This window comes from Schistocerca gregaria, chromosome 7 (assembly GCF_023897955.1).
Source record: "Schistocerca gregaria isolate iqSchGreg1 chromosome 7, iqSchGreg1.2, whole genome shotgun sequence".
Classification (NCBI taxonomy): Eukaryota; Metazoa; Arthropoda; class Insecta; order Orthoptera; family Acrididae; genus Schistocerca; species Schistocerca gregaria.
This window is the reverse complement of record NC_064926.1, coordinates 253,442,550-253,467,347: the sequence shown is the minus strand read 5'-3', so window position 1 is coordinate 253,467,347 and position 24,798 is coordinate 253,442,550. Positions and strand designations below refer to the sequence as shown.

Here is a 24,798-nt window from a genome sequence, read left to right as displayed (position 1 = left end):
TTAATTTTTAATTTTTGACTTGAGCATGTCAGCTCTAAACTTTGATCGTTGCCTTTTCGCAACATAACTTTACGACTTTGAAAAATTTCATTTTGATGAAAACATCTTTAGAGCTGTCGAAACCTAGTTCAATGTACTAAACAATTATTTGCAACCGGTTATCTGTGCTATTTCTCCGCTGAATCTTATATACGGTTGCTGAAACACAGCCATGTTCAAAACTGTAAAGTTTCAGGTGCGTATTAGAGTGGCGCTCAATAATGCGGAACTATATGACACGAAGCATTACATACGTGGTGCTGAGCATGCGGATATTTGTGAACATACTGTATAGTACATCATTAAGACCCTGTATTTAGGGTGGAAACAGATAGCCACCTGCTGAAAACCGAAAATATTGCTGATTTATTTTCTTCTCTTTCAATTAGAGCTGAAGACAGAGGAGTACAAGGAATCGTCGGATAAAAAGAATGCCGGCCGGTGTGACCGAGCGGTTCTAGGCGCTTCAGTCTGGAACCGCGGACCGCAGTGGTCGCAGGTTCGAATCCTGCATCGGGCATGGCTGTGTGTGATGTCCTTAGGTTAGTTAGGTTCAAGTCGTTCTAAGTTATATGGGACTAATGACCTCAGATGTTAAGTCCCATAGTGCTCAGAGCCATTTGAACCATAAAAAGAATGAGGTTGTGGCATTGTAAAGGGTGGTTGGCACCTGAGTATCTTCAGTACTGTGAAATAAAATAGGGCCTCAGTACTGCAAATTGTTGGTGCTGTAAAACGATCGTGAGACAGAAAAGGGGCGCTGACCTTGTGGTGTGTTGATAACCGTATGGTAGGAAATGATTGAAAACCTATTTTCTTAGTGTTGTGGGAAGCTATGGGTGCAGATAACTTATGAAATACAGCCCGATGTGAAGACCTACATGTTTGAGTGACACGAATATCCGGCAAGGTCAAGTGTTACAATATTGGTTATTCACAATTAAACTTCAGTTGTGAGAAATTTGTCAAAGCGTCCGTTCTATTTAAAGTTAAGGAGTGTTGAATAGTTCGGGCTCGTAGCGGAATCGAATCAGTCAACTAGAAATGCTTAACCGATAAGGCAAATGACCTGCCTAGCTTGCTTTTACCAAGTTCCGTTGCTTTGGTTTTGCTGTGCCTTCTAATTTCTTCGATAGTTTGATTTTTATCTCGAATTTTTCCCGTCAGGGACTTTCTCGTGCGCTTTGGCGTGTTTTTCGCCATTGGTTGCTGGGTGGCTCCGCGCAAGGTGCGGCGACGGACGCGGACTGCGAAGACAGGCGCCATGGCGGCCGCCTCCAGTGAGTCTAAGGCGGCTGTTACTTGCATAGTAGTGTACTCCGGCTTGCCACTGCCGAGGCATGGCTGTCTCGAAGGATCTAAGAGCAGGTCAGGAGGCTGTGTGCTATTTTGGTATTCTGTGTAGTGGACTCTTGTGGAACCTGCAATGAAGTGACTTCATTGCGTCAGATACTATGAGAATTGTCAATTGTTCCTACCCTGGTAGCCCCTCCTCGCCATGTTAATTTCAGCTCGAGTAGCGAGCTATGTTTGTGCCGATGGTTTACATCTATCGAGTGCTTCATAACGCGGTGAGAATTTTTGTACTACTTATTTTATTCACGCACCCTGGTTACATTTGAAAACAGTAATGTTTGTTCTCAAGTCAGCGTCTGCACACAGCTGTGACCTCATTTTGTTAACATCCACATCAGAAGCTACTGAATGTAACCAGTGTGTAAGTGGCATCCTTTATGTTTTAGTTATGTTTGTTGCTTTTGGTAACAAATCTGTGTTTCATGTATTTCAACCGTATTTGTTAACGGATTCTAAAGGCCACGGCAGTGACTGATGTTTTGTTAAAAACGCAGGACGCAGCCATTTACCAGTGTGTTTTGTACCTGTAAGTTATACGGTAATTTGGAACCAGACTCTTATGTAGTTACGGATTAATCGCTATTTAATTCTAAGCTGTCACTACTGTTTCCCTGGTACTTCCACTCCTTATAATGAGATACGTAAGCTCCTGTACGTAGACACTGTTCGAAAAGTCTATGTGCCTGAGTATTACGTTATTTGATATTCGAGTATACAATCATAAGTTTGAGGTGTCCAGTAGCTGAAGTTAAGTAATTATTTTTGGTATTATAAAAAATTGTTAAATGCATTGAACGTTACCGTAATGCGTTTGGCAAGTTTTAATAATTTGAGGTGATTGCAGGTTCATTATTTTGAGATTTCATTACGTCCAAACTGGCGCAGTTTACTAATTCGAGCCTTACCTTGCGTAGTTATCTTCCTAAACTCTGTGAAACTATCACTTTTGAAATCTTCTCTCCGTGAGTTGCAGTCAGTGTGTAAAACTTGAAATTTTTACTTGATTTCATGTGCGTTGCCATCAAACTGCTGTTTTTGTAGAGTGGTGACATTAGAAAGAATAATAAGTAAGGGGATATTACGATTAATTGTGAAGAAAAACTAAGTTTTGAGCTTTAGTATTAAAATTAAATCTTCGTGAAATAAATCACATTTTGATAAAATGGGTAATGTAATTCCGGTCAAAGACCTTAATACTTCCTCCCCACTCTTTCAACTATAATAGTAGCACAGCGTTTCGAGGAGATGCTGAGGTTATGATCCCGTATTGTGGTAGGACTACGTTAAGTGCTCTGTTGGTGAAAGAGCTTACTGTATGTCACATTTCAGGTTTTTCCTGGGTGAAATCTGGAAGCGAGGAATGTGCCGGACATACCTTATTTGGACAACAAGTAAGCGCTTATCATCCACTCCGAAAAATGTGGTGATAACGTTACGAAAGTGGTTCAGCGTCTGCACAGAGTGCTGGGGCCCAACCTTATCAACAGCGACACTGTTTTCCAAGTGAGTAAGGCCCGTTCTTGTTGTTGTAGCTTCCTCCACAGCGTACAGGCTCGTACACTGTGGTTGCAGGGAAGTGTTCCTAGACGTTCGCCAGTATTTAGAATTCAGTAGCAAGTAAATCATTTGGTTAACCGTATTAAGATTTAGAAGTATTAGGTGCTGACTTTAAAGAGAGTGAGGTTTTCCGTGAACTACGGGTTAAAGCATTGGAATTTCAATTGAAAAACAATTTACTGAAGTGGCAGCTTGATGGAAGTGGAAAAGATGCTCACGCTGCTGGTCAGACGAGTGAAATGTTGAAAAAGTCTAGAGATGTTGGTAATAGCATAGAGTAAAGCGAGAAGTAAGTTAGCAAATCCTTTTGTAAGCTGCCTAGTCAAAAAAAAGGTTCAAATGGCTCTAACCACTATGGGATTTAACATCTGAGGTCAGAAGTCCCCTAGACTTAGAACTACTTAAACCTAACTAGCGTCCGGCCTCGGTGGCCGAGTGGTTCTAGGCGCTACAGTCTGAAACCGCGCGATCACTGTGGTCGCAGGTTCGAATCCTGCCTCGGGCATGGATGTGTGTCATGTCCTTAGGTTAGTATGTTCAAGTAGTTCTAAGCTCTAGGGGACTGATGACCTCAGAAATTAAGTCCCATAGTGCTCAGAGACAGTTGGACCATTTTGTTAAGAGGTCATCGGTCTCATCGGATTAGGGAAGGACGGGGAACGAAGTCGGCCGTGCCCTTTCAAAGGTCAAAGGAACCATCCCGGCATTTTCCGTGAGGGATTTAGGGAAATCACGGAAAACCTACATCAGGATGGCCGGACGCGGGATTGAACCGTCGTCCTCCCGAATGCGAATTCAGTGTTAAGTCCCATAGTGCTCAGAACCATTTGACACCACATGAGGCAGGATTCGAACCTGGGATCGTAGTACTACAAATCATCTACCCTCCTGCTGCATGGAAACTGAAGATTGATTTAGGAAGCCGTTAACGAGGAATGACCTCAGGAAAAGAATCTTGCGGTGACAGCTCTCCCAGCCATATCGGTATGAAGTGGTAAATTCTTATCTCTACGGCGTGCAACGCACTTCGGAAAAGCTTGCTCAGTGTGTTGAAGAGGTTCGGGTAGCAATAACGGCCCTGTGTTCAGACATTTCAGAGGGTCATGCCATTAAAAATAGACACTGAGAGGGAAGACACGACAAGGGCGCTGTTCTTCACTAAGCTGGATACATTCGCTGAATTAGATCACCTACTCTCGGATATTGAACAGCTTCGATTTAGTAATGAGAAGCGGTTGACTGACAAATCTCGTCGTAACAACAAACAAGTACGCTCCGTGAGCTCCGTAGCCATCAGTTTCAATTCCATTCTAAAAACCGGTTAATTGTGCTTTAGCTGTTATAAAACAGAATATATAGCACTTTGTGGCAATGACCACAGTAATGGATCATTCCGTTCTCAAAAGGGTTTTGTGTGTCGTTGGTCTCACGAAGAAGAGCATTTTGCGTGTGGCTGCAGCAAAAACTGGAGTACATGGAGAAACAGTTGACGCCAGAGGAAGGTTGGGTGGTGGTAAAATATCGATACCTCAATCAGAGAGGCCCATAAGTTATAGGGAGCCGCGTGCGCCACTCTACCTTCTATTCGTGCCACTATTCACGTAGAGGCTGCTTGTCTTTTACTATAATTGGTAGTGACCATCCTCTCATCAAACATTATCAAACAGTGGTACCAACACGCTGTGCATCTTTCCAAAGGTCCTCAGGTTCATAAGTCGGATTTACGTTGTCGATGCGTTAATCGTGAGGTTATTCCAGTGGGTGAAAGGTTTGTTTTTCATGTTAAAATTAAAGAGTTAAGTTGGTCTACTTAATTTAATCCTATAAAGGGATTGTTTGTGTGTCATTCTAGGGTGAGATTTTCTTAGATAAGCGGGTTGTGTGTCAGATTATGTTGATTCTGCGATTCCGTTTACATTTCGGCCTGACATTAAATATCTTTGGTGTCAACATCTGCGTCGACCTAAAGCCCGTACAGTCCAAACTAGCAGTTCCTACTCTGGTTCGTCGCATTTGAGTCTAGAACGGAAGGAGGCGTTATTACATGTGTTAGAGAAATTTGCGGAAGTACTTACGGACCGTTTGGGGGTCATCAATAAGATCGAATACATAGTCCACTCGTCAAATAAGGTGCCAAGCCGTAGTCTCCCTATGGTTTAACTCAACCTAAAATGAGGAAATTAGGGAAGGTTAGGTAATATGATGCTCACGGAACGAGTAATTAGAACATCCTCATCTCCCAATGCCTTGCCCATGATTTTTGTGGACAAACACCAAAGGCAAGGTTATCGCCCAGTAATGAACCAAAGAGCACTCGATAATAATCGTTGTTCTCGAATCTGTTCCACTTCCTGATCTGCAAGACTATTATGCTTGGTTTTATGGGACGAAGCATTTTTTATTTTCGATTTAAATGAACCGTTTCATCAAATACTTGTGGTAGGATAATCTAAAAATGTGATTGCGTTTACCACAAACTGGAATTTGTTCGAATACAACTGCGTTTCCTTAGGTCTTCTCATGGGAGTGGCTGTGTTGTCCTGTTTGTTGTATTTGGGATTGGGAGACCTCAGATATGTGTATACAAGCTACTTCGATGACATTGTTTATAGCAGTAACTTTTAAGATCATTTAGTGCATATTTTTCTCAGGTGCTTGAGCTGCTCTGAGAGGCCGGTGGTAGCGGTAAGCCTTTCAAAGTTAATTTAGTTTACGCACACTTCATTCCTGGGTCATATACATTCTGCTGAGGGAGTGCGTATTGATCAACGAACGCTAGCAGTACAGAAGTTCTGTTTCGAGAAAGCAAACAAAACATTGCAATATTCGTAGGCATGACGAATTTTTATCGGAAATATGTTCCAAATTTTGAACAACTACACATCTCCCTTAATCAGTTGCGACGGAAAGGCGAATGTCTTAGGAGGGGAGCCTTGCAACAGGCTTTACTTGATGCACTAAGGACAGCACCTGTTCCATAGATTCAGAATTCTGACAGCCAATTCATGTTGCAAACTGATGAATCGAATGCCGTTATGGCAGCAGTTCCGTTTCAGGAGAACAGAAATGAAAGGAAACCTGTAGCTCATGCCTTTCGGGCGTTATCTGAGGCAGAAAAACTGTATATGAATTGGAGGGTTCGGCGGTGTTGTTTGGTTCTGAAAGATTAAGATTTTATTTCTTAGAAACTGACAACAAAGTACTATCGTAGATGTTCGCTCGTACTCACAAGACAGGCAGAATCGCGATGTGGGCAGGTCGTGTATCTGCTTTGTTTTGAGGTTTGGTTCATTACGGTAAGGAATAACCAAGCAGCCGATGCCCTAAACCGCATGCTTTAGTCTAAGAAGTAACCGGAGAAATTGTCATAAGACGTATTCGTGAGTTTTGTGTTGGCGCTGTCATTGAAGAAGTGCCCGCGTTGTTTGATAATCTGGCTGCTAACCAAGGCCATGACCTTCAGTTGAGCTTCTTTAGAACTGACTGGAGGCGAAAGAGATGATTCTAGGCTGTCTACTGAGCAAGGGAGTTTTGTTAAAAAAAACCTTGTACGACGGGAAACGTAAGATTTGTTTACCACGTGACTTTTCTCCAGTTATATTTAATTATTTTCATGAGTCTTTGTGGAGGGTACCTGGGTATTTCTTAAATAATTAGGAAAACTAAAGAGTGCTTAACGTGGCTAACCTTAAATAAGGATGCTAGTGTGTTCGTTCCAGTGTCAGGAGTGTATCTGAGCTAAGCCTGATCCTAATTCCAATAGTGGAGAACAAAATTCAGACAGAGTGGAACACCGCATGGAAAAACATTGATTACGTGCGCCCCTTCCTCATACAACAGTGAAATAGGTATTTACTTGTGACGGTACATGCCTTCTCCCGATTTGTGAGGCTGTTTTCTAAAACACAAAGTACCTCCATAGTCACTATGCAACATTTATCGAAGTAATTTCTCCGTCTTTGGCCCGGCTAGTGTGTTTATAAGTCATAATGCTCAAGTATTCGTGTCAAAGGTATGCAATTTTGTTTTGGCAATGCCATCCGCCATGTAACGACTAGGCCGTACCATCTGCAGCCTTCGTTTGCTGAATGCGCTAATCGTAACCTGAAGGCTACATTTGTTATATTCCATTGAAGTGCTCTGACTCCGTGGGACCAGTCGATAAGAAGGCTGACCCTTGCTTTGAATAGTGTGCACCGTGAATCACATCGAGCAACTCATGTCAGTTCGCCATGATCTAACCTCTGGCCTATCAGTAACATTTTATCAGTTGATTTTAGTTCCGAAACCATTAAGAAAACGTGTGAGACGGGTGGGAGCACCATCCTGAGAGTGGGTAGGAGGGAGGCTGCTCAGTATAACAATGGTAGGCATTCCATCATTATACACGTTAGTAGAGAGTAAGGACCTGACGAGATTAGGTCCAAAATAATGCCACGTTTTTTGGATCTCAACTGGGTGACGAAGGCTGTCTCTCCAGTTACAGTTCTGATTCGAGAAACAGTTAGTGGTAAAGTTGTAAGGGAGCACATCAGCCAATTACAAGTTGTGAGGTGATTAAAGGGTACTTAGACCTTTTCCACTTCCTTCACTTTCCGGCTTGGTTTCATCAAATTCTTTCGCGATGGTTTTTCTGCGCCTTCTGAATTCTTCCGTAATTGGACTATTCCCCAAATTTCTCCGTCCGAGGGTTTCTCGAGCAGCGACCGGGAAGCCTCTTGGGCTCGGGCGCATTACCGTGGTTTTTGCTTCGAGAGTAGTGCCATGGTTCTTGGGGTGACTCTCAGCGAGATGCCGCGACGAACGCGCTACGTGACGACAAGCGCCGGGGCAGTAGGCAGTAGCGTGTCTAAGGTGATTGTTTCCAGTGTAGTTACGCGTTCCGGCTTCCCATTGCTAGAGACACGTGTGTCTCGAACGGGTCTATTGGCATAATGAAGAGTAGATCAGGAGACTGTGTGTTAGTCTGGAAATCTGTGGCGCCGTCTCTTGTGGAGCCTGCAATGAATTGGCGACCTTGTGACACTGTTGTGGGAGTCCTTTCAGTTATTCTTACTCAGGTGTCCTGTAGCTGGTCTAGAGAGCTAGCCTACATGCTCGTGGTATACTTCTGCCGAATACTCCAAAAAGCGGCGAGAATTTTTGTGCTACTTATTCTGTTTCCGCGCCATTGTTACATCTGACAGCCGAGATATGTTTATTCTCAGGTCAGCGTCTGAACAGTGCTTTGACCTCAAGTTTGCCAAGTTTTGTTAACATTCACATCAATAGCACATAACAAGTGTGTATGTGCCACCTCTTACGATTCAGTTATGCTGGTCGCTTTTTCGTAACAAATCTGCGGTTCAGGTATTTCTACCCTTCTTTGTTATGGCATTGTAAACGCCACTTCCATACTGTTGTTTTGTTAAAAAACCAGAAAGCATCCATTTGACAGTGTGGCTTGCATCTGTGTTATAACATGGAGCAAGGCTCTTGAGTGCTATGGGTTTTATCATGTTGTAAGCTATTCATTGTTTTAATTTTTCTTTTTGTAAGATAGGCAGCGTTAGTTATTACTTGGCGTTAGTTACGTGAAATCGCTTTTTCATTCTTAACTCGCATAAAGTTTTCTTGGAACAACCTGTTTTTCTAATGAGGTGCAGCAGCTCCTATAGGTAGATACTGTTTGAAAAAGCCTTGTACCTGAGATTTGCGTTATTTGGTTTTTGTGCATTCAGCCTTGAATTTTGAAATATTCAGAAGGTGGTGCAATGTAAATATTGCTGCTCTTTCAATGTAAATAGTGCGGCTCAACCCGTCGGATGTTCGAGTGCTCCCTCGGGCATAGTTGTGTGTGTTGTTCTTAGCGTAAGTTAGTTTAAGATAGATTAAGTAGTCGGTAAACTTAGGTACCGATGACCTCAGCAGTTTGGTCCCATAAACCCTTACCACAAGTTTCCAAATTTCAAAACAAATGTTCACTGTAACAAACTTAGCTATAACGCTTTTTACAAGTTCTAATCATTTACGTGACAATTGTAAGTTCATTCTTCTGGACTTGGGTTACTCCAAAATTTGCGAAAACGCAGCTCAGGCTTTTACTTGTACAGTTGTTACTCAGGCTATCTGAGACTGGTCACTTTTGAAACCTTCTCTTCCTGAGCTTCAGTCAGTGTGTAAATCTTGTAATTTCAGCTTAATTCGTGCAGCATGACGTTACTACAAAATTTAATATCAAGTATGGGTATGTGACGTTCGTGAAGGAAACTTAAGGTTTGAGCTTTAATATTAAAACCGAGACTTCGCGAATTTAATTAGTTTTTGGTAAAGTGTGTAATTTCAGCCCAACACCTTACCAGCTCCTTCCCGCACGTACCACCATAGGAATAACACTGAACATAGACTCAAATAAATTCCTTAATAGTAAAATGTCTAAAGCATAAATACAAAGAATTCACTATGAAAGTAGGAGATGACATGTAAGACTTAAACAATCATACGTAATTAAGTACTTACACGAGTAACAAAATAAGCCCTCAGCATATGCTGGATGGAAACTGCTATAACGGCACTAATAGTCATGTTGTGTTGTTGCATTGCAAGTATTTTGTCGAACCTCCTTTCTCCCTAATTACTTCAAATAAACTCTTCGGCAATGATTTTATTGGGGTTTGTTGCTACTTGAGGGAAACTGTCTCAATTTCGGTTCCACTGCAATAAACACGCCTTGCAAGTATTTCCTAAAAAGTTTTCCAGCCATGGATATCTTTATCTTCAAACCCATTGAGATTGTAGAAAAAACATACACAGATGCTTTATCTTTTTGAAACGTTACACCTCAGTCCCCTACGTCTCATAAATTATAATCATTTCTGTCTGCAGCATCTGTTAGCGTATTCTGGTTCTCAGCCAAGCGAAGTGTAAGTCACTTTCAGTACTGAAGGCAGCCGAAATCTTAATCCGACCGTAAAGATTTCTGCTCATTCTTACCTGCTGCTCTGTTCTAAGATCGCAGCAATGGTATTGAAATCCATGCAGCCCATCTAGGTTGTACTATTTCTCACCACTAAAGTTCACTTCATCCCATTTAGAAGCCCACGACATGTTTTTCAGCGAACTCCAGTCTTCCCCTTCTATATTTTGGTGTCAGAGGGGGTGTTTCCTGTCTGCTGTAGAGGCACGTACAAACACATGAACACGGCGCAGATCCCGCTGCCTCTAGCTCCTGAATAGTTACAGTCTCCTTACGTACTATACTACTGGAATTAAATGCGATAACATTTGACTCTATTTGTCGATATACTAGCTTTCATACTATTGCATATACATCGTGTATCTATTCCAGCCGACAATGTTTATTTTCCTGAAAATACCTAAGCCGTTTAACTAATTCCCAATATTGTACATTCAAGGCAAGAGATGCCAAGAAACTCAGTGGGGCGCTAATTGGCACCTGTGGTTCTAGCTTTAATCAATAACATACTCGGCTTTAAGTCCGTATATTTCAAAGCGTAGATGTGACGTTGGTTACGAAAGTGCAGCTTTCTTAGAGAGGTGCAATGGTGCTTGCTTCGGAACCGTGGGGTAAAATGACGAGATCAGCACAAAAGTGTTGGCTAAATACAAAGGAACCAAGAATAAATTTTCTCCTGATAAGTTTTGCCTTGTAGGCTATGGAACGTGAGAATACAGTCGTCGACAATTCAAAACTGCATTCAGCTATAGGAAGTCACCCTATATGCATTAAATCCGTGGAAATATTAAAAATCGAGGAGAGCAGTTGTAAGTGTTGTTTGTGTAGCTAGCGGTTTTTGCCGCAGAAATCAGGATATCGTCCCTCCCCCCCCCTCCTTCTCCCTCCATCCCCTCTCTCCTTTACCCTCCCTCCCTTCCCGTCCATCCTTCCCCTCCCTTCCCCCGTTAGGTCACGTCTCCACCCCTCTCGTCGTATCTGTGTGTGTGTGTGTGTGTGTGTGTGTGTGTGTGTGTGTGTGTGTGTGTGTGTGTGTGTTTGTATATAATGATATCGATTTGTTCCGATTGGAACGGTGGATGAAAGTATTTATAAGTCGTGACGTCGTGTATATTCGCACTTCCGTAGTCGGTGCTGAAATATACGCTGACCATAATCAATGCTGCTACATAGGTAAATAATTCTGAGTAGAGGTACTAGGTTGGGTTGTAACAATTTACTTGAGATGTCAACACACACAGCTAGCTAAAAAATGCGCATGCTTTGTTTAAAACTCTAGTAGTTAATGCCCAATAACTAAATACTGTTGCAGAGGAGAGACGATATAATCACCTACGTAGCTACACTATTATTTTCAATTTTACGTAAATTCTTTGTTAAACACTCAACTTTTATGCTGATAATTATTATCTGATTAATGTTTTCGGCATTGAATAAACGAATTTTAACAGTCAGCGATATATTCATACCGAAGCTTGGGCCTCGTATTATGTATATTATATTTGCTTTCATCGTGTACATCTAATGAAAACTTTCTGGCAAAAAATATTTCCTATTCGTTATAGCAAAAATGTTTTCTTCTTGTTATGTTGTGGGTGAAGCCTGAACGTCATGTGATTAAATTCCACATACTGTTTGCCAATGTGCCATTACCACAAAAGAGTGGTAGTCTACCAATAATACAACTTCAATTCCAGATATAATTATTTCCACTTAATTATATTGACATGGAGGGAGATGCACAGCTAACAAAATCGTTCGTTTTGGAGCAGTCTTGTACAAAAGCGTATAAGGTCCTTATTACACTAGGCCGCCAGGCATTGCAGCCAGCCACGCCACCGGTGGGACTGCTCGTCATTGGGAATAGATCGTTATGATTAGACAAGGGCAGCTAGTGGCGCCACCAGAAACTAGCTGTCGCCTAGCTGCCTTGCCTGCCATCATGTTGGACACCATTAGTGGCGGACAGTCTTGGCAGGGTGTTGTGTCTAACGTAATCTATTACTCTGGGTCGCCAGGCGGCGCAGCCAGGCACCCTGCCACCACTCAGTTTGGCCATCAAGTCGTCAGTTCGTTGTGCACTAGTGACTAGGGAACGTGTCGCACAACAGCTATACATACATCCTCTCCCTAGGAAGTTGCATGTACGCACTATGCTATCGTTACGAGAATCTAAAGGGCTGTATTATACTCTTTCCAACCATTGAATGTTGGTCTTCGTGTGGGTGAACCCATAATATGAAATTGCTATGTCAGAGAACGTGATGGTTTCAAAGTTGAAGATACCTTGTTAGTCGAAGGTCCATATGAATGGAGTGTAGACCGTCAGCCAAAAAAAAAAAGTCAATGAAGAAGGAGCTGTTCCTTGGCAGATGGACAGAATCTAAATAAATGAATTCAACGGCACGACCGCTGAGCGAGAACATTTACCTACTATTATCATAGTTATAATTTAGTGAATAGAGTCCGCTTGGTTTTTTAACAGCCATTTGAATATCAGCAAGAAAATAAATAAACGGAATAAACGGCACTTAGTTGAAAAATTCATAACCTTTTGAATAACTTCAATAATGGAGAAGGGTAAGGTTATGATTTAAAAAGTAAAAGTACAAACATTCAGTTTCCGTTTAGTCATCATGGTATCACTATACTTGCGAGGATTTACCAATAAATATAATGCTTAAATACTTACAAGTTTTCCAGAATGAGATTTTCACTCTGCAGCGGAGAGTGCGCTGATATGAAACTTCCTGGCAGATTAAAACTGTGTGCACGACCGAGACTCGAACTCGGGACCTTTGCCTTTCGCTGGCAAATGCTCTACTGGCAGAAGTAAAGCTGTGAGTACCGGCCGTGAGTCGTGCTTCTGTAGCTCAGATGGCAGAGCACTTGTCCGCGAAAGGCAAAGGTCCCGAGTTCGAGTATCGGTGGGGCACACAGTTTTAATCTGCCAGGAAGTTTCACTTACAAGGTTATTCCTCTCAACGAAGGACCGCGCTCAAAATCCGTTAGGAGTGAACAAATACTATAATTTCATTCTAAGCATTTAGTTTTGACTGTTTATTACTGTAAGCTTCAGTACCGGTGTCCCAAATTTCGCTATGTTGTTCAACTGCACAAATGAAATCTTGCGTATTCACTTGTGTGTCATTCTGTCGGTACTTTTTTCAGCTTCATTTTTTTCCCTTCTGCCGTGTCTACATTTTCACTCCTTTGCACAGTGACACTCTGAGTTCACTATACATACTGAAGCAAATGAAATACTGCGCAGAAAAGTGTGTGAGGAAAACAGACTGAACGAGTAGTGAGAACTGTCTGCCGAACTACCGTAGCCTGAACAAGTGCGGGTTGCACCGTCAGTGGTGCAGCTGGCTGCGCCGCTGGCAGCCTAATGTAACAAGGCCCTAACAGATTCGAGAGCTGACCCGAGAGTGATCATTTTACTCATCAAATTCTTTATCATTACGCTCAGAACGTATTTTTTGTTGCAGAGCCGTATAGCGTGCGAGACAGGTAGGTTGTATACACGCAGCCAGCAACAGAACGGCATGGTCACTTTAACCACTGGACTGTGGTAAGTGCTCCGTAAAGCGCCGCTGATATACTGGCAGTGCGTCTTAACGAAGAGCCGGACGTTGTGGCCGAGCTGTTCTAGGAGCTTGTCTGGAACAGCGCGACCGTAAGGTAAGAATCTTGCCCCGGACATGGACTTAACATCTGAGGTCATCAGCCCCATAGACTTAGAACTACTTAAACCTAACTAACCTAAGAACATCACACACATCCATGCCCCGAGGCAGGATTCGAACCTGCAGCAGCAGCAGCGTGGTTCCGGACTGCAGAGCCTAGAGCCGCTCGGCCACAGCGGCCGGCATCATCACACCAGCTCGAAATTACGAATGTTCAGCAATTTTGGAGCACACCTATGATGCAGAAATATGTAAGCTGTCTGTTACACAGCTGCGTCGGGCAGATATGCATGTCCAAATGGACAGACACTACTGACAATCTTTACACGTATTAAAGCATGGAATGTAAAACAGCTACACATTTTTTTGGAAACAAATGAAAATTTGTGCCGGTCCGAGTCTTCAACCCGAATTTCCCATTTGGCATCAAACAAACCAGTGCCTTTCTGTATTTGACAGTGTTTGTGCAGTTCGATGCAATATTCCTTCGTGCATGCATGTATGTGTGCAATCAAAGCCAAGGTAACAGATGTCTGCAGTACTTCGGCGTTAAACAATAAGCTTCCTTGGCGAACGTTCTGCACGAGCGTCCGTTGCCACATACTTTCAGCTTTAGATATGGTCCAAAGGACTGCCTTCATTAGCATCCACCTGGTGTCCAAGATAACCCATTTGGGGCTGATCCTACCGATGACTCAAGTGATGGAATAGCGGATCTAGGCGACATTTGGATACTTCGCTTGTAATGGACTTCCCTTCAAGGTACGGTAAGATGCCATCAGCCTCCACCCTCTCAGCGCAGGACTAGTACTTACAATTGAACGAGAGCGGGGGGGCAGCCCTTTACATCAACACCACGCTCCAGATAGCGACGCAGTTTCACCGGTCTCCTCATTGATGAGCTGGTGCCTCCGTCCTACCTGCCTCTGCTACACTGGTTCACATCACACCTACGTTCTCCCAGAACAAAATATTTTTCCTCGATTAGAGCTGCGCGCACACGAATCTTCCCCATACCAGGGCACCTACGGCGCGTGATGTCCATACCGGGTGAAAACGAACCACCCTCGGAATGTGGTTCAGAGACGCCCCCTTACAGCGGCCTGACCGGCGGTGTGAGGAGCGATTCACCAAAAAATATTACGCGACCGAAATCCGTGCAACGTGATACCTCGTGCTCAACAAAAGTCTCCAAGAAGACGTAGGTTGCAATGTATTGCTGTAGCCGACTTCCCGATGTGCATGCAGCGTCATGAGACCAATGCGGATGAACATCGCCTGAAATGCGGACCTTCTGCAGATGCGTAGCTTCTAATTCAGGAGATGCTTGCCTTCTATTACCGAGTACCGCCCCAAACGTTCGAATCCGTAATGCTCCTTTGTCCGGTTGAGACCTATTGTCCCCACTCAAACACAGTGCGATGAACTGGATCAAAGGACTTTCTTTGTACTGCACTTTTTTTGGACTGTCTCCACGATTTGCTTGTCTGTTTGACTTTCTTGCAGGAGCGACACGATGAATTTCAGTACTTTTGATAATAATTTAAGCAGTGTATTCAAGGATCCCCCTGCATCTGGGCTGTACTGAATAAGAGAAGTTGATTTTGGTGTACAGTGATTTGGAACTAGCAGTGGGTCATTGAACTTTAATGTACTCACAGTAGGTGTATCCGAATCACCGCCTGTGGGGGTGTTGTAGTCGAAATATTATGTTGTACTGCCGGAAGAGTACTTCAGTACGTTTGTATTCTGTTTTATATTCCTATCTAATAAATCACAACACTATCACGAAGGTTTTTTTGTTGTAATTAAAGTATGAGCTATCTCCATGATAAATCTTTGAGAGAAAATGTCGATGCGGCTGGCTAGGAGCAATAGGTAGCGCGACGATTTCGTTCTAAGTTTTTTTTACATTGAATCGCAGACATTTCAGCCAGTATAAGGGGCAGTTGGAAGAAAAGCAAAAACCGCCATCCGAAGAGAGAATGGCGCCGCAGCTAATCAGCAATTTCTGTCAATAATTTCAAGCCCAAGAAAAACATTTGGCCCATGTGAAAACTGCTGATGTAGACTTCACTGTCAAGTACTGAGTAGATATGGCATACAAAAATATTCCCCTTTTTTACCACAATAAGGGTCGTGGTGTGTAAAAAGATACTCGTGCTTCTTTTATGGTATTAGAAATGGAAACCGACGACTGCATACTTAGATAGCATTCATGAAACTAGATAGAATGGCTGCAACACTCCTCACTCCTGCGTGGGGTGAAATCAGCAATGAACGAGGAAGAATTATAAAGATAAGCAACACTGGTTGGGCCAGTTAACTGGCACTCTAAAACTCAATGACAAGTTCCATCACAACGAGAGAAAATAGCTGTTACTGTAGGATATCATTATCCCTGCAACTAACTGATGTCCAAGCAAGGTTTTTTGAGACAAGACACAGATACATACCACATACAACAACTTAATGCTGGCAAGGATTAGATCTTGACAAATGACACCACGTAATAAGTTGTATAAAGAAATACGTTTGATGACTTGTACAGGACGGCTTGCCAGTTCATGAATATTTTAGGATACTGACACCAAACGTTATTACAAACTCTTTTGTTACGTTTTTTTTCAGACTTTCCAAAGATAACTAGGATTTCAATTCCATATGAACCGTTTACAGGCACTGTAATTGATCACACTGGGAGTCCAAGCGAAACACGCAAATTACTCACGGGAGCCGACTTACGTCCTCCCCAGCTTAAAATCACGTCTAGTACCAGAGACCAGATGCAGTACAAATATGGTGAATAATGATCAGTCAGGCAAGTGAACTCTTCAAATTACTGCTAGCACAAAATAATGTAATAAGATCTAGGTCCAGTTTTCCAGCAGAGTACGAAGAGCGACAAACAAGTGACACAAACCACGCAAACCTCATAGAAAATCAGAATCACCGAGACCCTAACTATCAAATGGGGGCCTCACTTCGCACCACCTCAATAACATCAACAAGGAGACTATACACCAACGAAGACACTGAATATGATATAAGACACGTGAAATACTGAATATTGAGTGAGCAGAGCGAGGCAAGATGTTTGATAACGCTACACTTACCCATTACTGTGAACAGAAGCGCAGGATGCTGACTACTGTGGTTTAGCAAGGAGCTGTGGGCTATCTGCTCCTATTGCGTTATGAAGCAGAGTAAGGGGGGGAGGTACACTGGGCCGGTAACATTTAATATCTTCCTCTTACGGTGGAAGTGACATGAAGCCTGAAATAGTTAACCTTGCTGGAGTAATGATAGGAAAAACAACAGAGCACAGAATAGATCATATCATGAAAACGAAATTGAGCAATTTCTGTGATCAGCTAGGACAACTGGTGTTTGCCAACCACTACTCGTAAAGTACAATGCTCTGGAGAGTAATTCTGTATTTACTGGTAGAAGATAACTGATAGTTCGAAAATTCAATCCACCATATGCAGAATTATAGTGCCGTTGGCCGAATGTATCTCAGCACTGACGGGGGATACTATGCTTTTTTTGTTTTATGGTCCTAAATAGTGCTGAAAGTTTTTTTTGTTTTCCGCTTTTTTATCGAAATAGTTAAGCGATACAGTCCAGTTGCCGGGACGGTAAGGTGGTAACAAGGCTCCCTCATTACTTCTCTGCTCCAGTTTGGTTGTGGATTAGAGGCTACTCTGCTGCACCTTGTGACAGATAATTTGTCATCAGATCAAACGATTTATCTCAACTGAATCGACACCTGATGCTAATGTAGTTAACTCAAGTGGGGAACTCATTAGTTTTCCATATACAACCTCATAGGTGGTGTGTGTCGTTGATACATGAATATCGATTTATCAAGCAGACAAAATCTTTGGAATATATTTTCCCGATCATTGTGAGTCGTCGTAAATTTTTGCTCTGCAGTGGAGTGTAGGAGACGGTGTGGTAGAAGTGAACTGTGAGGGTGGGTCATAAGTCGGCCCTGAGTAGATCAATTGTGTGTGAAAGGTAAAGGTCCCAAGTTCAAGACTTAATCGAGCACACAGTTTTAATCATTCAGCAAGTTTCTTTTGGAGTTTTGCACATCTATAAAGGTAATTTTGTAGTGATTCTTATAAACATGTTCTACTCTGTCAATGGTTTTTACGCGGAAGGGATTATTTCTAAAGTTCTTGACTCTTAAAACCTTGCTTCTTTGACAGATAAAACATACGTAAAATGTCTTTCTTGTTCTGCAAGAATGGCATCTAGGATCAGGGCAATCTAAGGCAATGAAAAATGCTGTCACATGATTCTGCTGCTGTCTCAGCCATCATGTCAGCAGTTGGTGCAAGAACTAGGTGACCCAAAAGATAATGAATGATTGACAAAATATATTTGTTCAACCATTGCATCCTTATTCATTTCCCTTGGAGGGTTCTCTAGTATAAAATATCTTGGGACACGAGAACTGCAATAGCAGCATACTGCTAGTATTCAGCATCCAGTTCTTGTTCCCCCACAACTCAGCGATAAGCACATCTGTCTGCAGTAGGAAAAACTTTCTACTCAATGCATCCATGTTTTCATGTATTTTCGCTGATTTATGATGCACGTCATAATCATATTTACACAGCTTCTCCGAGCGAGATGGCGCAGTGGTTACACACTGGACTCGTATTCGGGAGGACGACGGTTCAATCCCGCGTCCGGCCATCCTGATTTAGGTTTTCCGTGATTTCCCTAAATCACTCCAGGCAAATGCTGGGATGTTTCCTCTAAACGGGCACGGCCGACTTCCTTCCCCATTCTCCACTAATCCGATGAGACCGATGACCACGCTGTCTGGTCTCCTTCCCCAAAAACAACCAACCAACCTACACAGCTTCAAAGCCCATAATATCAGGCAGCTACTCAGATCTTCTAAATCCTATAGCCATAGCAAAGCTTCATTACCGATAACTACAATGAACCACCTACATTACATGGAGGAAGGCAGAATTTTAAATAGTTCGCTAAAAATACCAATGCTAACAATTCTTCTCTGCTACGCTGTAGCTAATTTCTGCCTCATCGAATTGGTGGGAGGCAAAATCCAGTCGGTTTGTCTTAATCATCTGCACATGGCCCGAAACAAAACATACCGCAAAATCTGCTAGTATTATAAGATGAAATAAATGTATTTTCAGAATCTGAGTAGATAAACAAGAGAGATTTGGTCAAAATACCTGTTCCATTACTGCCTTGCATTGTGCAGTCCAGTCAATAGTTATGCCTTTTTTCAACTGCTCGCAAGAGTTTGGTCATAGCAGCATAATCTCCGATAAAGGTATGATGGCAATTACCCAACCCGATGACTGACTGCAATTACTTCTCACTGGTGGGCGCAGGGAAATAGGCAACAAATTCCGTCTGATGTGGGTCAGCTTCACTGAAGCAGAACACGTAACATCAATCAAGTATTGAACCTGAGCCTCCGCAAAAGAACATTTTTTGAACTTCAAACTTAAATATGCTGCAGCCATTGCACATGTTCCTCTATTGCGTTCAAAAAAATATTACTGGCGATTGACACATGATTGGTTTCACTCCTGTTAATAAAAGATCTGCAAACCGCAGGAATGTGGAGGGTGTGTTTCTTAAACCACAAGGAAACCTAAGAAATTCGTGCAGCCCTGAAAGTCTAACAAATGCAGTTTCAGCCTGTCTTGAGGCGCAATAGGAATCGACTCGCATCAAAAGTAGTCAAATACATGCAGTTTACTAACCTGTCAACTGTTACCTTAATTCAAGGCAACAGGCACATATCATGTGTTGTCAGCCTGCTCAGTTCTCCCGTGCCAACGCGAAGATGGTAAGTCTTCATATCAGTAAGGGACTTCGGCACTTTTACTACAGGCGTAACCCAGGAACTAGAGATGCGTCTAACTTGTGCTGAATACTCTCCTCCATAATGTTTGCATACGATAAAAGGATTATATTGGGATTTCGTTCTAGCTATCGCCTTCGCAATTTCGCGATATACCAAACCAGTGGACAGGAAATGTTGCCTTTCTTCAAATAGCCACACCAATTCCTCTAGTACTAGATATGAAAAACTTCTTTTTTGACTCCGACAAATGACACAGTTTCTGCCACAGTCGATTTCTAGGGGTTGAAAAGATTGTGTAAACATCCCGCATTGACTACGACTTCTGCTACCTATTCTTCTGATATTACATTCCTCTCATCAGTGGTTTACCGTAAGTTGTCTTCTGTGTCCTTGTCAGTATAATCCTAAATTCTCTAAGCAAACTGGCACACATACTTTCCTATTCATGGTCTCACCTTTATAAAGGCCTGTTTTACATGAGCTTGGAGATGATCCAGAACTTCATTCCTGCTGAGCAGGTCAACTAGAAAGATAGTTAACCAGGAAGATACTTCCTCCAGGACGTCATATTTTGGTTTCCACCCAGTGACCTCTTTTGTACCGTCACATATCGTTTCAGGGGCACTAGATTTTAACAATGATATGCAGTTCAGTGGAGTTTCGAGATATATGCCTTTTCACCCATGTTTCTCATTTCTGTGCAATGACGTCACCACAAAAACGGTGCATTGCGTCACCTAATTGGATAATTTAACAACTATAGTCAACAATACCCTAAAAATAGCATGGGAAATTGCTCCCCAGAATGACATCAGAATTCTGTCTTCTTAATGCCTCCATTTCATTTCAAATTGATTTCATATTTCCTTCCACCAAATAACAGCTCAACATGGCAAGTTCCCATTGGTTTTAAACTCTTCATCCCCGAACTACTCCACTAAGGGATAACGAGGCAGCTTCAATGAATGCTTGGAAAAGAGAAAGGTACCATGCGGCATCAAGCTGATGTGGTAGGAAGGGCCATGTGGTCAGCACACTCTCCCACCACGCTACAGACTTACCATATAGAGGAACCGCAACTATTTGGTCAAGTAGCTTCTCAACTGGCATCTCAATTGCCATCTATTTCGGTCTGTAATGTTCAAGTCAGCCAAATGTTGCTACTGTGAACTTGGAAGAGCTGCTGCTCTGACCCGTCTGACGTTGTCCTAATCAGACCTTCCATTTCCTATAAATCTTTCGGAGCCACCTCACCAGCCAGTGTCGGTTAATACACAAGAGTTTAATTTCCCTACCATTGTAGGCTAGGAGACAGACATATGTTACTGGTGTGCCCAGCCACGTGCGTCTTCTCAAGTTTGTTTCATTGGTGAACTAGCAACTAAGGCATGTATACAAATTGGCCAGCCCCCTCGCATAGCAGTAAAAGACGAAAACTGCCTCATGCAAAGACAAAGACGATGTCACTTTGACTTAGCCTCTGATCTACTGATTGATTCTCCTGCTAAACGCATCGACAACTTTCACCTTGGCTTCTTCCAGCAGGACATCACTGCGTTTCTCGGCTCACTCCAAAGTACATATACGGCACGAAATTGTGGAGATTCATCCAGCAAATGGTTCACAATCTTCTCCCTCCCTCTGCCTAAGTGTAGACGGTTGTTCTGGTAATAGTTGATACATCCCTTGTCTGAATATTTCTGCCAATCCTTCAACCTGCACACAGAAAATTTCTAAATTTCTTAACGTGACTACAGACTCCACATGGGTGTGTACACCATTCGATTGCTTCACACACGCTATATTCTACTGAAAGTCACTGGCCATGAACAAATATGGCTCACACCCTCTACGTTCATCAAAAAACTTGATGCATTCTTCGGGGGTTTTACCAAAAATGAGCTGAAAGGGACTGCTAGGAAACCACGTCCTACGTTGGAGCCCTCTAGAGGAGCCATCACGGTAGGAGTCGTAAAAATACGGTAACAGCATGGACGAAAAGTTTGTGCTCTCGGCCCAGCGACTGAAAGAGGAGAGCGAGCAACCTCTTCAACTCACTCTGCTCACATCCCCCAGCGCTACACGTGACGCCTTCCTCATGCTTCCATTTGGACCCTGCATAAGCCGCTCGCAACGCATGCCCTGTTAACAGTTCTTTCCTGGTGCGAATCTCTTCTGACCTAATAAAAAGGCTGTTTCTGGCACGAAAGCCACGGGACGTAAATAGTAAAGAAATGATAGTTCTGAAATTAAACGAATAATTTCAGTGTTAAATTGGAAATAAATCGCTGTTAGTAATACATCAACGGAGGTTGCGCCAATGTTGTCTCTACTCTATTGACCTGTGTTGCTACGCAGCATATTCTACCGTTGACCTACCCAGTTCTCCAGCGATTTAGCCAAAGTTCACCGAGACATGGTCACGCCTCCTCGTGAAGAACAGGCCTAGAGCGGAAGTGGTAGGAAATGGACTCCTGTCATTGACCAAATCTTAGTTCAAATCAGTGTATCCTTCACACTACAATGTATATGCATATTAATAATAAAAAGTTCGCAGTACTAATGGTCTGCAGTGGTGTTTATTAAGGTGAATAAAAACTAATTATTCTCTGTTTACATAGTTACAGATCGGCTAATTTGTTCCTTAGACGGAAATGTGACATACGGGAGACTCATCAGCTTTGAGTTGTGTGGTGGGTCATAATGCAAGATTTAATGCCGCTTGGTGACGATGCAGGCACAACACTATGTACAGCAGACACAGACGGATGATCACCCTATCGAAGATATGTTCTGCAAATGGCGAAATCGAGATAATTGACTATGACAAAGAGCAGACCCTGTCAGCGAGTACCTCGAAAACGGCGAAGCTGAACTAAAGTTCACGTGCTACTGTCGTGAGCATCTATATGAGGAGGTAGGACACCGAAACTACCACTAGGCGCTAAGTGGTTTGACGTCCACGACTCGTCACATAACTTGGTGTTAGGAGACGTCTCTGCTTTGCAGTGTATGGTAAATGATCAGTCGCATCTCTGCGAAAAGAGCACAATACTGGTGCACGCACGAGCATCTCGGAACACAGCGTTCATCGTACATGGCTGAACATGGAGCTCCGTAACAGTTCACCCGTATGTGTTTACATGTCGACGCGACGACATTGTCAATTACGATTGCAGTGGGCACGGGGCATCGGAATTCGACCGTCGATTAACTGAAACTTGTCGGATCTTCGAGTGAATCACAGTTATGCCACACTACGTCGATGGTCGTCTCCACAAATGCCGTCATCGAGGTGAACGGAAGCTCTAAACATGCAGCGCGCCACAGACACAGGCTCATGGAAGCCTATGGTAGACATTCTTCTGTGCTTACGTGGGACCTGTGGTATTAATTGATGACAAGCTGGCAGCTGCGAACCACCTGCATACTTCACCATTGATCTCTTCCAGAATAAGAGTATAACAAACAGTGATGACATGTAAGAGCATGACCTACAATGTAGGTGGAGCCTATTCACTACAGCGAATAAAGCAAAAAACAAGTATAAAATCAACTATTAAGCATCAAGGAGCAAAGATTCCCGAAAAAATAACATGTGAAGTTTTATTAAAAACAGAACGTTACTCAAAAACACAATAACACTATCAACATAGCAGGATAATGGAAAAATTAAAAAAAAATGAATTCCCTTTGTGATATCAATTGTCAGCCCCAAGAGACTGCCAGAGTCAGAAGTGTCGCACTCACAATCACACATGAGCTGCCTGCAAAAGACACAGAATTGTTTGGGCTTGGTGTGGATGCAGGGGCATCAGATGGCCCACCTGTAGGACCATCGGTGGTCCCACCTGTAGGTTCATCCGTTTGAGCGGATGTCGGCGGTGCGTCGGTGGGCCCGGCTGTCGGCGGTGCGTCGGTGGGCCCGGCTGTCGGCGGTGCGTCGGTGGGCCCGGCTGTCGGCGGTGCGTCGGTGGGCCCGGCTGTCGGCGGTGCGTCGGTGGGCCCGGCTGTCGGCGGTGCGTCGGTGGGCCCGGCTGTCGGCGGTGCGTCGGTGGGCCCGGCTGTCGGCGGTGCGTCGGTGGGCCCGGCTGTCGGCGGTGCGTCGGTGGGCCCGGCTGTCGGCGGTGCGTCGGTGGGCCCGGCTGTCGGCGGTGCGTCGGTGGGCCCGGCTGTCGGCGGTGCGTCGGTGGGCCCGGCTGTCGGCGGTGCGTCGGTGGGCCCGGCTGTCGGCGGTGCGTCGGTGGGCCCGGCTGTCGGCGGTGCGTCGGTGGGCCCGGCTGTCGGCGGTGCGTCGGTGGGCCCGGCTGTCGGCGGTGCGTCGGTGGGCCCGGCTGTCGGCGGTGCGTCGGTGGGCCCGGCTGTCGGCGGTGCGTCGGTGGGCCCGGCTGTCGGCGGTGCGTCGGTGGGCCCGGCTGTCGGCGGTGCGTCGGTGGGCCCGGCTGTCGGCGGTGCGTCGGTGGGCCCGGCTGTCGGCGGTGCGTCGGTGGGCCCGGCTGTCGGCGGTGCGTCGGTGGGCCCGGCTGTCGGCGGTGCGTCGGTGGGCCCGGCTGTCGGCGGTGCGTCGGTGGGCCCGGCTGTCGGCGGTGCGTCGGTGGGCCCGGCTGTCGGCGGTGCGTCGGTGGGCCCGGCTGTCGGCGGTGCGTCGGTGGGCCCGGCTGTCGGCGGTGCGTCGGTGGGCCCGGCTGTCGGCGGTGCGTCGGTGGGCCCGGCTGTCGGCGGTGCGTCGGTGGGCCCGGCTGTCGGCGGTGCGTCGGTGGGCCCGGCTGTCGGCGGTGCGTCGGTGGGCCCGGCTGTCGGCGGTGCGTCGGTGGGCCCGGCTGTCGGCGGTGCGTCGGTGGGCCCGGCTGTCGGCGGTGCGTCGGTGGGCCCGGCTGTCGGCGGTGCGTCGGTGGGCCCGGCTGTCGGCGGTGCGTCGGTGGGCCCGGCTGTCGGCGGTGCGTCGGTGGGCCCGGCTGTCGGCGGTGCGTCGGTGGGCCCGGCTGTCGGCGGTGCGTCGGTGGGCCCGGCTGTCGGCGGTGCGTCGGTGGGCCCGGCTGTCGGCGGTGCGTCGGTGGGCCCGGCTGTCGGCGGTGCGTCGGTGGGCCCGGCTGTCGGCGGTGCGTCGGTGGGCCCGGCTGTCGGCGGTGCGTCGGTGGGCCCGGCTGTCGGCGGTGCGGCTTTTCCAACTGATGAAATCACCTCTAAGAGCCAGTCATGCCACTGTGCATCGTTAAACTCTTCATACATCAATGGTGTTTCAGCATTACCTGAAATTTCACAAAAGGAATTTAACAATACTTCCCATACAGGGAAAGACATTTTAATTTTCTTGGTCATAGGAATATATTAATACA

At 44.8% G+C, this 24,798-nt stretch overlaps 1 long non-coding RNA gene across 1 annotated transcript; it reads left to right on the top strand.

Moving 5' to 3' along the window:
- Nucleotides 1–1,313: 1,313 nt before the first annotated feature.
- Nucleotides 1,314–22,352, top strand: LOC126282170 (uncharacterized). The gene is made up of 3 exons (XR_007551341.1): nt 1,314–1,407; nt 2,725–2,898; nt 22,084–22,352. It is a non-coding gene; the product is annotated as an uncharacterized LOC126282170 (long non-coding RNA).
- The last annotated feature ends 2,446 nt before the right edge of the window (nt 22,353–24,798 follow it).